Below are 13,619 nucleotides of genomic sequence, written 5' to 3' on the forward strand. Positions count from 1 at the left end.
TTCAGTGTTTTTGAAGTACTTTTATACCTGATTCCACTATGCAGTGCATTTTCTTTTTAGTTAGTATTTGTGGTAGAAAGATAAATAAAGGAAATTAATACATGACATTTACAGACTTAATGTTGTGGAAAACTGAAGATTTACTGCCCTTCAAAATGAATGTAGACTTTGGCTTTACCTCAGCAAAATATTAACTCTCATGTCAGTAAGTCTTGATGTTCATTGCTTACTTTAATGGAAGCCAATTTCAGCTTAATCTGGTTTACAAAGAAAACTATATTCCTGCTACAGTTAAATAATTTTATTTCAGCATAATAATAAAAAGCAGCCTTTTTGGAGAATCCAGCAGTGCAAATTTTCATGATTATATTTTAAACTCATGAGAATTGTTGTTTTCTCCTCCTAGAGTCATGTTATTGTGGTTATCTCTTCTCATCTATATTCTGTTAAAATAAAATGAATCATCCACACTTGTGGTTTGAGAAAAAATTGCTTGAAAATATGAAACCTAAATGTTCAAAATACAAAAAAGACCCTGCAATTTATTTATGTTTGCAGCTTATAATTTTTAAGCTGGTACCATCATTTTTGAACACTGGGGATTGCAATTGGAAACAGGTCCTATTTTAGAACAATTTTTAAAAGCAGCAGTTTAGGAATGTATAGTTTTTTTTGTTTGTTTGTTTTGTCAAGGCATGATAATAAATGATTTCACAGATTAAACTATTCTGAAAACCTATATTCAGTATAAGACTATCTACAGCAGTTTAGACACCATTAATTTGGAATATCCAAGATACTAGAATTAAATTATTCTAAAGAATGTAATATTCAGATATACCACTCTTTAGCAGTGAAAATGCAGATTTACACGACACCTCAATGGAGGTGATTCTCCTCCTCTGCTCTGCTCATGTGAGACCCCGTCTGGACTAATACGTTCATCTCTGGGGCCCCCAACATTAGAAAGACATGGACCTGTTGAAGCAGGTCCAGAGGAGGGCCACAAAGATGATCAGAGGGCTGGAACACCTCTCCTATGAAGAAAGGCTGAGAGAGCTGGTGATGTTCAGGCTGGAGAAGAGAAGGCTCCAGGGAGACCTTAGAGCAGCCTTGTAGTACTAAAGGGGGCCTACAGAAAAAATGGGAAGGGACATTTCATCAGGAAGTATAGTGACAGGACAAGGGGTAATGGTTTTAAATTAAAAGAGGATAAATTTAGATTAGGTATAAGGAAGAAATTCTTCATTATGATGGTGACAATGCACTGGAACAGGCTGCCCAGAAGTTCTGGATGCCCTATCCCTGGAAGTGTAAGCCAGGTTTGATTGGGCTTTGGGCAACCTGGTCTAGTGGAAGATTTGCCCATGCAGAGACTAATAATAATAATAATAATAATAATAATATAATAATCATCATCATCATCATCATCATCATCATCATCATCTTGTCCATAAAAAGAAGTAAAGAAGTGAACAAAATCTTGAGCTTTATACAGTATCTAGTCAGGAAATTTTCCATTAAATATAATAGAAAATAATCTAGGTATACAAGTGAGGTCTTTACAGTACCAGTTCAAACAGAAATAAAATAAAATATGCCATGGCCATAATCCAAAGGAAAGCTTCCAAAGTATATCAAATTCATTAACTGTCAGGCTGTTTCATGTCTTCAACCAAGTTAGCATCCTCCAGACAATTTGATAAAACCTTTCTGGTATGGCTCTCCCAGCCAGAGAGGTGTTACAGGAAGAGTAAGTTCTATGCACTTCAGAGAGTTGTTTTTTTTTTTCAGTGTACATGAATGAAGGCTATATTTTGCCCTTGGTGGTTCCTAGTATCCTCACCTCACATAAAAATGCCATATGCACCCAAAATAGATACAAGGATGGGTACTTGCATTTTAGTTTCAGCCATCAAAAACACTTGCCCTCTTAGCCTTATACTGTGAAGTGATGGTCAGACTCAATGGATTAACTGTGTATTCGTTAGAATACATCCTTCACAAATGCATAATAGATCAAACACCTAGGCTAGATGTTATTTTTCCAAAGCAAGTAAATGAGGCATCAGGAAATTCTGGCACTGGAAAATGAAATGTTGTAGGATGATCAGCTAACAAAGGAAAGTATAATAGTTAATGGAAAGCAGAATATGAAAGCATAATTAAATCTGGCATGCATATTGTCAAGTCAAATTATCACTTGGTTATGGAAAAATGTGGGAGAGAAGCATTTTTGAATGGCATGGCACAGCCTTCATCTTCTTTTCAAGTGTTGTATAAAATTACAGCAAGATTGTGTTTTATTTAGACTGGCTGTGTTCCTAGAAAGCACTAGTTGTGATGCATGGAGCCTGAAACAGTGGCTTTTTATTTTACTCAAAGCTCTAGAGTGTTGTCTGTTCAGTCACTTATAGATCAGGCTGTTCAGTAGCTTTCATAAGCACTTGAATAGTGTGAATAAATTGTACCGACAATGCTGACAGATCCATACCCAGTCTAAGAAAGGCCTGAAAGGCTTTAAACTTTTGCTTTTTCATTCAATGAAGGGTGGTCCTTGTGTACAATACATCAGCCTCCAAACTTTACAAGATTCCTCCCTTCCTCCCACATACAAACTTTTTGGCAAAATGAAACAAGCTTCCTACCATTAGTTTCTAAAGAAAGCATTTTAAATCAATCTGTGTCTAAATATAATTTTGAAGACCAAAGAAAAGCTGTCAATGTGTGTGAAAACAATGAAGTGTTGTTCTTAAAAAAAATCACTATTGGCATAGGGCCAATTCCTCTGATATTTCTAGTCCTTTCCAAGTTTGCTCCAGACAGAAATAAAAATACAATAAAATTTTCTTAAAATAGTATCCAGGCTACCAGTTCCAGTCAACCCCTGTATTCGTACCTTCTTTAAAAGAACTGTCTCTTTATTTTTGATTTGACAAAATTCATTTTTAATTCCCCCTAAATTATTTTCCTTCTCCCAAGGTCGCCTGCAGCTGAACTTTCCACACTTCCATGTGATTGATGAAGCACAGTATTAAAGCAGGAGTGGAAGACTTAATCTTAAAGACATGGCAGTTGCAAGTTACCCCTGTTAAGGAAATAAAGGCAAATGTGTTGATAGCTCTGAGGCAATTATTCCTTGTCAAAAAATTGTAGCCACTGGCCTTTTCAGAACTCCAAATACAGATACAATAGGGACACATGACCAGACTACCTATCTGTCTTCTTTCTTCCCACACAAACACATCCTGGGCAGAAAAATATATTTATATATTTTCAGTGAAAGAGTCTAGCAATCGTTTGAATGCTCCCAGCATTTTGAGGAGCTTCCACAGTACCACAGTGTGCAACCGTCACTCCCTGACATTAGATACAGCAGGAATTCCCAAATTTTCTGCAGATTACACTCGCTGCACCCTGGGGGTGCAAATAGGTCAATTTAATCTGCATGCAAATTGAGAAATCTTATTATGCAGGGATCTACCTCTACAATTTCCAAACAAGGAGAAGAGTTTTATCAATGTAATTCTATTATAGGAAATTAGAAATTAAGGAGCTAATGTCATCTTAGTTACTCATATTCACTCCTTTTACAGCAAAGGAGAGCAGAAGTTCAGCTCATTGTCTAATTTACTCTTTTGACCTTAACCTATTGCTACACTGGTGATCAGTATGTTGATATTTCTGCCTTCCCTTGAGCAAAGCCTCTAGTATTTTGTGCAAAACTTTATAACACCTCCCTTTAGGTGCAGAGTTTGCCAGCTTCTGGAAAGTATATTGGCTTTCTAATTTTTCTGCTAATCAATAGATGATAGAAGAATTGTACCTCTTTGAAAGATGTCATACTTGCCTAAAAACAAAACACCTAGATCATTTCTCCCTGCACTGAAGTGAAAAAGAGGAAATAATTGTGCCTCACTGTGCTTCATCTATTTTTTCACTGTGCCAACCTCATAATTTCATAGTGAATTCCTGGGTTCAGATATTGGTTTCCTGCAGCATGTATTTATAACTAGACATGGGCACACCGACATATGTATTCATATGTAGTTCCCAGAACAAGTGGTCACAGGTTACCACTGTTTTAATATTGAATAGAAATTAAATAGAAAGGAAAAGAAGAAATGAGGCAAAAACACAGCATCATATATGCCAACATGTATTATTGCTTTCATTTCCCAAGCTAATATCCGAATAATTGTGATAAGATAAAATAAGATAAGATAAGATAAGATGTAAATACCAAATGTGCAAAGTCAGAGCTTCACATGGTTGTAAAGGGTAAGCGTAAAGAATTGTCAGTGTCTGAGTCTAAGGCCACAGTCTGTTGACTATTGTTCTATTGTATTAAAAACAAACAAAAATGCAAGCTTGTACAGCATATGAAAACACACCTCAAATTGCTGGCAGCATTTCAGCTTCCAAATGCAGCAAATGTTGAAACATATTTAAATTTCCTTCTCTGTCTTTAAATCGGGCTTTATCTCCTGTCATTTATATGACAGGAACCAAAATTTTTGACAGCTGAAGTAGGTGCCAGCACTCTGCACCCAGAGCAGATCCAAAGGCAGCTGAATTCAAAGAGAGTCTTTCCCCTGACTTCAGTGGAAGCTGGGTGACATCCTGCATCAAATGAAAACCCAATTAGGCAGGAATACAATCTGAGTAATCAGCTCATGAGTGCATTTACCTCAGATAATCCTCTAGTTCCCCAGCCTACCCCCTCAGTCAACCATGAGAAATAAATCTGACTCAGGAAGCTTGGACTCCAGAGCTTTGCAAGCCCACACAAGAAAGGAAGCAGAAACATTGCTTTTATTAAGGATTTCTGTCTGCTGCTAATTCACTCCTAACCTCCAAGTCATTTGATGTTGCCTCAGAAACTGTCCTCAGCCTACTTTGCAAAACTTCTTTGTGACTGTAATGAATGAGCTTGTCACTATTGTGCTCTCAAAGGAGTGCTCTTCACAAGGCAGCCCACCACATACATGATTGTCCTGGCAGCACCTTCCCTCTGAGCACATCCCAACCACCCTAAACTTCTCCTGATGGGACTCCAGCAGCGGGGGATGATTCTGCTCATTATTTACTACCCACATGTCCACATCTTTACACTATCATGCCTACATTTTTGAGGCAGAAAAGGTCAAATTAATAGGGAAAAAAAAAAAAAAGGAATCTCCACCCTTTTGGAAAAAATCTGGTATTAATGTTTTTCTCAGAGAGAATCGATGTGAAAAAGGTGCAAGTGAAAAGGTGAATCAATGTGAAAAGGTTGTGAGTGGTATTGTGGATTTTTTTATAACAAAGTGAAAAATGTAAGACATTCATTCCTCAGACCTTTTGGGTGTTGGCTCCAACATTGAAATACAGCCATAGCTTTGCAGGTCCTGATGTGACAGGCTTCCACAAACTCTCCACCACTGCACATGCACAACTTAATGGTAGCTGTCAGCAAACTTTCCTTTTAAACCCAGCAACTCCATGACTCCCATCAGTACAGGCATACCTTGAGAATTTTTTCAAAAAATTAACAAAAACAACAACAAAAAGTAAGTATTGAAAGAGCAAAATGGAAAATGAATACATAACAGAAACTTTAAAAATTACAGTTTGGGAAAACCCAAAACAGGCTGGTGGCTGCCTGGGTCCACTGCCTGGAAGCCCCTGGGCTACTGGGTTCAGATTCTCAAATGCTGACACCTCCCAGAGATCTGACAGAATAGGCACAGTTTACCAGAATTATTTCATGCTGTAGAATTAGCATTACCCAACAGAAACATCTCCAGATATTTTTTGTTCAATTTTAATCACATGCGAAGAGGTGCTAGATGGAAAGACCCAAATTTGCTTGGCAGAGCCCTGGGTGTATACAGAGCCAGCAGTCCTTGCTCCCTTCTTAGGCACAGTCACATGGTGCATAAACATGGTGATATTTTAAGAGGTTGCTATTCATGAGGGGTAGGTCCTGCCTAACAAATTTGATTTCCTTTTATGATAAGATCACCCATCTAGTCAATCAAGGGAAACCAGCTGATGTGATCTTTTTGGACTTCAGCAAGGCTTTTGACATGGTTTCCCATAGGATCCTACTGGACAAAATGTCCAGAATACAACTTAACAAAACCATCGTACGATGGGTGAGCAATTGGCTGACGGGCAGGGCTCAAAGGGTTGTGGTTAATGGGGCCACATCTGGCTGGCGGATGGTCACTAGTGGGGTCCCTCAAGGCTCCACTTTAGGACCAGTCCTCTTCAATGTCTTTATAAATGATTTGGATGTAGGACTAGAAGGTGTTTTGAGCAAATTTGCCAACGACACCAAACTTGGAGTAGTTGTGGACTCTGATGAGGGTGGAAAGGCCTTGCAGAGAGATCTGGACAGATTGGAGAGCTGGGCGATCACCAACCACATGAAGTTTAACAAAGGCAAGTGCCGGGTCCTGCACCTGGGACGGGGCAACCCTGGCTATACGTACAGACTGGGCGATGAGATGCTGGGGAGCAGCCCCACAGAGAGAGATCTGGGGGTTGTGGTTGACAGCAAGTTGAATATGAGCCAGCAGTGTGCCCTGGCAGCCAGGAGGGCCAACCGTATCCTGGGGTGCATCAAGCACGGCATCACTAGTTGGTCAAGGGAAGTGATTGTCCCGCTCTACTCTGCACTGGTCCGGCCTCACCTCGAGTACTGTGTGCAGTTCTGGGCACCACAGTACAAAAAGGACATTAAACTGTTGGAGAGTGTGCAGAGGAGGGTGACAAAGATGGTGAAGGGCCTAGAGGGGAAGACATATGAGGAGCGGCTGAGGTCACTTGGCCTGTTCAGGCTGGAGAAGAGGAGGCTGAGGGGGGACCTCATCGCAGTCTACAACTTCCTCGCGAGGGGGAGTGGAGAGGCAGGTGACCTATTCACTGTAAACACCAGTGATAGGACCCGTGGGAATGGTGTCAAGCTGAGGCAGGGGAAGTTTAGGCTGGACATCAGGAAGAGGTTCTTCACCGAGAGGGTGGTTGCACACTGGAACAGGCTCCCCAGTGAAGTAGTCACTGCACCAAGCCTGTCTGAATTTAAGAAGAGATTGGACTGTGCACTTAGTCACATGGTCTAAACTTTGGGCAGACCTGTGCGGTGCCAGGAGTTGGACTTGATGATCCTTATGGGTCCCTTCCAACTCAAGATATTCTGTGATTCTGTGATTCTATGATGTAAAGGCAGCTATCCAGTTCAGAGTAATTTTTAAAGACCATTCTTTGTCAGTAGGGTCTTCATAAGAAGAATTAGGTGGATCTACACTTTTAAGAAGTTCGTGCTGTTTTGTGTCAGTAAGAAAATGATTATTCAATTCAATTGATACTAAAAACTCCCTCACTTTCCTTTCCTTTTAAGGAAGAAATTCCCATTTTACAATTTAATAAAATTTAAATCTCTCTATTGCCTTGATCTCTTCAGACAAAACAAAAACATGCATACAATCTCAGACGTTGCTTGTTCAGGAGGCAGCAGAGAGCAAACACTTCAAGGCTTACTTAAAAGTACAGACATTAAAAAGAAAACTCAATAAAGGAAAATAGTCACTATAACAGCTCTGTATTTAATATACTGATATGTTGTAAACTGGGACAGAATTAAGGGAAAAACTGAGAATAAGCATGTTGTATAGGAGGTGGCTTATAGTAATTTGGGTGGTTATAAGTACACATTAGAGTAATTGCAATGGAGGAAGAAACTAATTATTTACAATATTCTCTTCTCAAGCTAGTTGATTCTGTGGTTTAAGATGCCAGAGTTAATTTCAACTGAATATCTGATGAACAGCTCATCACTGGGCTGTATGTATGACACGCACTGTACAGTGATAAGACACAGGATAAGTTAATTAGCAACTACTGACATGACCAAATGACATGCATACTCTGCAGTCACCTTATTTCAATCCCTTCTTTCATCTTTGATATTCCGCTTGTGTATAATGATGACAAAGTTATGAAAATGTTGTGACGGTCTGATTGAAGAGACTGGGACAAAGAGACAGAAAGATAGAATATGTAATAATGAGGCATGTTAGGTCTCTGTTTCCCTTTGTCTTTTAATTTTTTTTTTCTGAATACATTCAGGAGGAGTGCACATTGATGTCTTTTAACACAGAAAACAAACACTCCATACAATTCACACATGGATGTGTCAACCTTTTGTGTATCTCCTTGGCTTGCTGTCTCATAACCTCTACATCAATTACCATACAAGTGTTATCTTTGGATGACTTCCAACTTATGGTTTAATAAAAAGATCAGCTTTTTCCTTTTCTCTTTTGATTGTGTCTTTTTCTGTAGAATATCCAATTCTGAAGAAAAAAAAATGTATTAAATTATATTCTGCTAATAATAAATATGTATATGACTTATTTTCTTTGTCATTAATAGAAGTAATGATTTTTAATTACATTACCCACTGTGAATTATGAGACAGTGCATAGTCATTTCTAAATTGTGGCAGTCTGTATTGTGTTTTCTGATATCTGATGATCTGTTCATAGAACAAAACAAAAATGGAGTGAGTTTGCATTGTGTTTGTGGTTTCAAAATATCTATTAGTTGCACTCATTATCCACCAATGTGTAATACACAGAGCATCTAATAGTGTGTAATTTAATTTGCTTACCTCTCTGTCATCCAGCTTTTTTTTATACTTATAGTGGCTATAGATTTGTCTGAAACTGTAACATAGAAGCTCCCCACATGCCTTTATTTTTACTTTCTGAAATTTCTGGTGAGGAATAATAGTGTTATATCTCTGCCAAATGAGTTAGTTATGTCACAGACACAATAATATGATAAAATACTAATATAGAATAGCAGACAGAGTAATGTCCTTAAGCCTTCCTTGGCCTGAAGCTAACTAGCTTATTAAGGAAATTTATATTTTCTGTGAGATGCAATTGGGTTTTTTACTTCTTTGACGAGAGCTTCTGCTCTGAATTCCACCTTGTCTGAAGAATGTCATTACAAACATGATCCATTGCCAGTGTCAAGACTTTAAACACTAACAATGCTGAGGTTGTGATATTTGTCCTTTCCACTAAAATAGGGCTTTTTCTCCCCAAGCAACTAATGTTAGAACAAATAATCTACAATTGCCTGTATAAATTCTATGCCCAGTACTGATCCCAGCTTTTCAGTTTCATGACAGAGCTGGTCACTTTAATGTTGCCATGCAATTGCTTTCTAATTAAAATAGGATGCCCACTTTCATGTTATTTTCATATTTTTTGTTCCATATATTTTCCTAGCACACAGAAAATCAAGAAAGTATATAAAATCAAGAAGTATTCTAGAACAAGGACGCACACAGATTCTCAAGGGGTAATCCTTAGCTGCATACTCAAACATGCCATCTACACAAAATGCACTCTAAGTACATTACAGTATTTTCCTTTAACAACTCTGCATCTATCTATTGTCTTTATAACAGTATCAGCTAGTATGTAAAAAACAAACAAAAAAAAAAAGTTCATTTTCAAAGTATATTGCAGCCTTTGAAGAAATATTATATTGAGTCTTGAGACAATTTTGCAAGCAGCAATGTTGTTTTTTACCCTATTGACTACATTTACATGACTCTATCATAAAGTTGAGATCAGTAACCATTTTCAGTTATGCAAAATTTGTGTCCACTATCACACCACAGCACTTGTTATAAACCATCTTCTGGATGGGTGATCCATAGAATAGTTATTATGTGGCTTTTTTTTTTCTTAGTTGATATGTACAGAGCTATAATAAACAGTCAATCTGTCACATTTTTATCAGGAAGCAGAAAAATAGCCTTCAGAGCTATATAATTCCAGGAACTATGTCATGAAATAAATTGTGAAGAGTTAGGATGAAAGACATTTTAATCAATAGTATAAAATAGACCTTCATGCTCAGTTCAGTTGTCTACACATAGGTAGTCCTGTTTGAAATGCTTGTGTCTGGCAGATATGACACAGTAGCAATAGAAGACCCATGCCCTTCTGGTGCAGTGTCTGGATACTAGATAAGAAACCCTTAGGCATCTCAAGCATCTGAATACCTGTGGGTGAGCAGCAAGATCAAGTCTTTGGTCTGAGACAGACAGCCTAAAATAGGGGCCAACAGCCTATTTTGGGAATGAGAACATCCTTCTACAAGACTGATCACTCCCCGTTGATAGCAAAGAGAAATCAGGTCATAGTTTGGGCTGAGCATCCAGAATGAGATTCATTTCAGTTAACTGAGATTTAGTCTATGCTCTCAGCTCACTCTAAAACAGAAACTGACAGGTCAGCTGGTCAGTTGTATTGCTCTTGAGGTTCCCTGGATTATATTGAGTAGTTCTCTTAACTCTAATGAAAGCCTTGATAACTCACCCAGGTGGAGACACCTGAACATTGATGTTTTAATTAGCAACCTTGACTCTATTCTTCACCTTTATAGAGCAAGGTCTATCCACCCTTCATGACTGCTAGGAAAGCTTTTTTTTTTCTTTTTTTTTTTCATATTTTGTCACAGAATCATAGAATGGTTTGGGTTGGGAGGGACTTAAAGATCATCTAGTTCCTACCCCTCTGCCATGGGCAGGGACACCTCCCTCTAGACCAGGTTGCTCAAGGCCCCATCCAACCCGGATGAACACTTCCAGGGATGGTCATGTGTACAGTACTGTTCTCCGTTGTGAACTCCAAGCTATTACTCAAATACTCAAACTTCCAGTCATATTCTTAGCTTTCTCCTAACACCACTTAGCTTTTTATACCTTTGTTTCATACCTCTTCCTTCCAGACACTCAGCAATTCCATCACCATTGCTGGCTTCTTTGTGCAACAGCCTGGTTTCATTCTGCAACATGCTCCTTCGTGCTCCAGCAATGTGCAGCTCTCCTCCCACAGAGACACTTTTTCATGGAGAAAACAGAAATTGTTTCTTCTTTTCTTTAACCTCCATTATGAGGTCAGCTTTGAAGAGCTAGGTGAAGACAACAACTGCAAAACTCTATGGAGAAAGGAAAAGACAAATAGTTTAGAAATAGCATAACTCTGGAAAAATTCAGGGCATAATTATTTTGTTTGACATTTAATAGGTTTGTCTTTTAAATACATGAAGAAAGGAGTATAAGGAGTGGAAGAAAATATTTTTTGTTCACAGGGTTTTGGTTCCTGTCTCTGACTTTCACATGTTTAGGGTACTGAGTACTTAGCTAGTTATTGTATCCATGAAACAGAAAGATGCATGACGGCACTCTGATCTGAACCTGGGCCTGATATTCCTGGAAGATCAAAACTCCACTACAGAACTCATTTTTTTGAGAAAGGTTTGAGATTTTTACATGTAGTGGCAAGATGAGTTCATTTCGAGAACAATTTAGGCTGTTCAGATAGTCATGGTTAGCATCTCTACCCTCATTCCTGGGGCTGAGCTGCTTCAACATAATTACTGAGACGCCTGAAAACAAGAACTGCCAACAAGTTGTGTGTAACTCTCTCTGGGAACCGGAAAACATAATTGAAATGAGAAGGTAAAAAGACTCTGAGTCATTGATTTTTTTTTCACCACCAACAGGAAACTAATTTGACCTGCTAGTCCCTGCCATCTGCTACTATTTGGAGAAGTAACATTATGCTTTTTAATCCCTTTATTCACCTTCTTCCACATGGTGCAGCTTCACTGAATCTTGTGCCTATGTGTATGGTTCCAACAGAGAGATTTTGCTGCTGTAAACTCTGATATGCTTTTACTTGATGCACTAAATGGAGAAAATCCCTACCAGCTAGTGTGCCCGAGAAAAGGAGGAGGAGGGCAGATCCATCAATTCAGAACTATAGAGACATAGGAGAGAAGAGTCCTTAGGTATCAGTATGTCATGTCTGTGGTACTTTGCGTATTCACCTGCAATCAAGCAGAATTGCGTTTTGCTCCTTCTTGTTGAACATTTCTCTGCTGGGAGAGAACAAAGCCAGGCAGGAATGAGGCACAGCCTAACTTTCCCAGAACTCTGCCTCAGGAAACATGAGGGAAGAAACACAGTTAGAAAATTATTATTTTACAAAACTTACAAAAAATATGTCTGTGTTTCAAATATATTCTTTAAAAAAAAATTTAAAAAAAAATCTATCCTCTCACAGAAAAATGGAGAAATATCATCGAAAGATATGACACATACGGTTTAGCTGATTTTTGCCTGATCCACATGTAGCTTCCTGCTTGAAATTCTAAACAAAGGATGTGCCTCTTTAAATACACTTGTCATCCAGCTTAGTTTAATTTTGTCATATTATATGATCTCTTCTCAACTGGATTATTTGTGTAATCATTAGAGTTTACATCTACTATAAACGTTCTGCTGCCCTACTTTTCCTTTATCCCACTTCCTTTTCCTAAATTAATTATATGCAAGTCATGCACAGGCTCATGCAGCTAAAGGAAAGAGATTGCACCTTTTTTATGAAGATCATACCACCCAAAGTAGGATTCACACAGGGAGACAAGATGCACTATTTATAGTCTTGGTCAGATGAAGCACTCAGCATCTTCACATAATTCTTGCTGATATTAGCAATATGTAGAATGCCAGGGTTAGATACTCTTTTCTAAAAATGGAAAAGCAATTTCTATCAACATGGAGAACTGGATTCAGTGGTCCCAGTTCCCATAAGTCTGGCATTTCTCTAGGGAGCACACAAATTACCCAGATTATCCATTTGTTGTATGAATTGCCACCTTGCGCCAGTTAGTACCCTGTGGATTTTGTCTCCTACATCACACTTCGCATAATTCAAACATTAACAGCTTACATCTCCAGAAGAAGAGGAAAAGATTTCTAGTCTACTCTTCCTTAAGAGGAGAAAATATACAAAATAGCAGTAGGAATAACATTCAGCCTATACCACAATTTGTTCTCAACAACTTTAGCAGTGATCTCATCAAAAAAAACAGTCAAGCATTTTCTGGAAAGTAATCAAAGGTCTGCTGCAAATGAATCAAATATTTCATCTGCTATTTGGTTGCAAGTGTTGAACACATGGTGCTCAAAAGCATTTTTCCTCCATTGGAATGCAATAAAAGCCTCAAACATTTTGATTAAAGCATTGATCCAGTCCACTGTCCCATCTTCACAAGTGACTGCATTGCAATCCGTCTAGGTCTCTTTTTAAACTTACTGTGCAGCAGCAAATGAGATTGGCTCTTAAAAATTTATATGTATATCTATCTTTCTTGTTGTAGCTACAGTCTCTAAATTCTGACACATGTAAAGGCCAGAAAAATCACTTGATGTACCTGATGGCTGAGTTCTGCCAGAAGGGGAAGGGTGATGCCTGGCGATGCATGTAATGAGGCACAGTTTTCTCCCACAATTGTGCCGTAGCTCCTTAAAACTTCATACACACACTTGTCTAAATTCATAAGGAGAGCTCCATGTTTGCTACCGTTGTTCAGTTCGCTGTAGGACTTAGATCTCCTGTGCATTGGATTTCATTGTTGAGGGCTCCTCAATATCCTGCCCTGTTCTCTGGGGATATAGGCCAGTACTCAAGCTCTGAAAAGAACCGGACTTAGCTCATATTGCAAAATATATCACATGGTCAAGTGAACAGCACCAATCC

General features: G+C 38.5%; 1 long non-coding RNA gene across 1 annotated transcript; it reads right to left on the reverse strand.

Annotated features, from left to right (window-relative positions):
* Positions 1–8,189: 8,189 nt before the first annotated feature.
* On the reverse strand, positions 8,190–12,555 carry LOC118254277 (uncharacterized). The gene is made up of 5 exons (XR_004780638.2): positions 12,453–12,555; positions 11,905–12,010; positions 10,775–11,010; positions 8,447–8,524; positions 8,190–8,342 (listed from the first exon to the last, which is right to left on the reverse strand). It is a non-coding gene; the product is annotated as an uncharacterized LOC118254277 (long non-coding RNA).
* Positions 12,556–13,619: the final 1,064 nt, after the last annotated feature.

Source organism: Cygnus atratus, chromosome 1, assembly GCF_013377495.2.
Source record: "Cygnus atratus isolate AKBS03 ecotype Queensland, Australia chromosome 1, CAtr_DNAZoo_HiC_assembly, whole genome shotgun sequence".
Taxonomy (NCBI): Eukaryota; Metazoa; Chordata; class Aves; order Anseriformes; family Anatidae; genus Cygnus; species Cygnus atratus.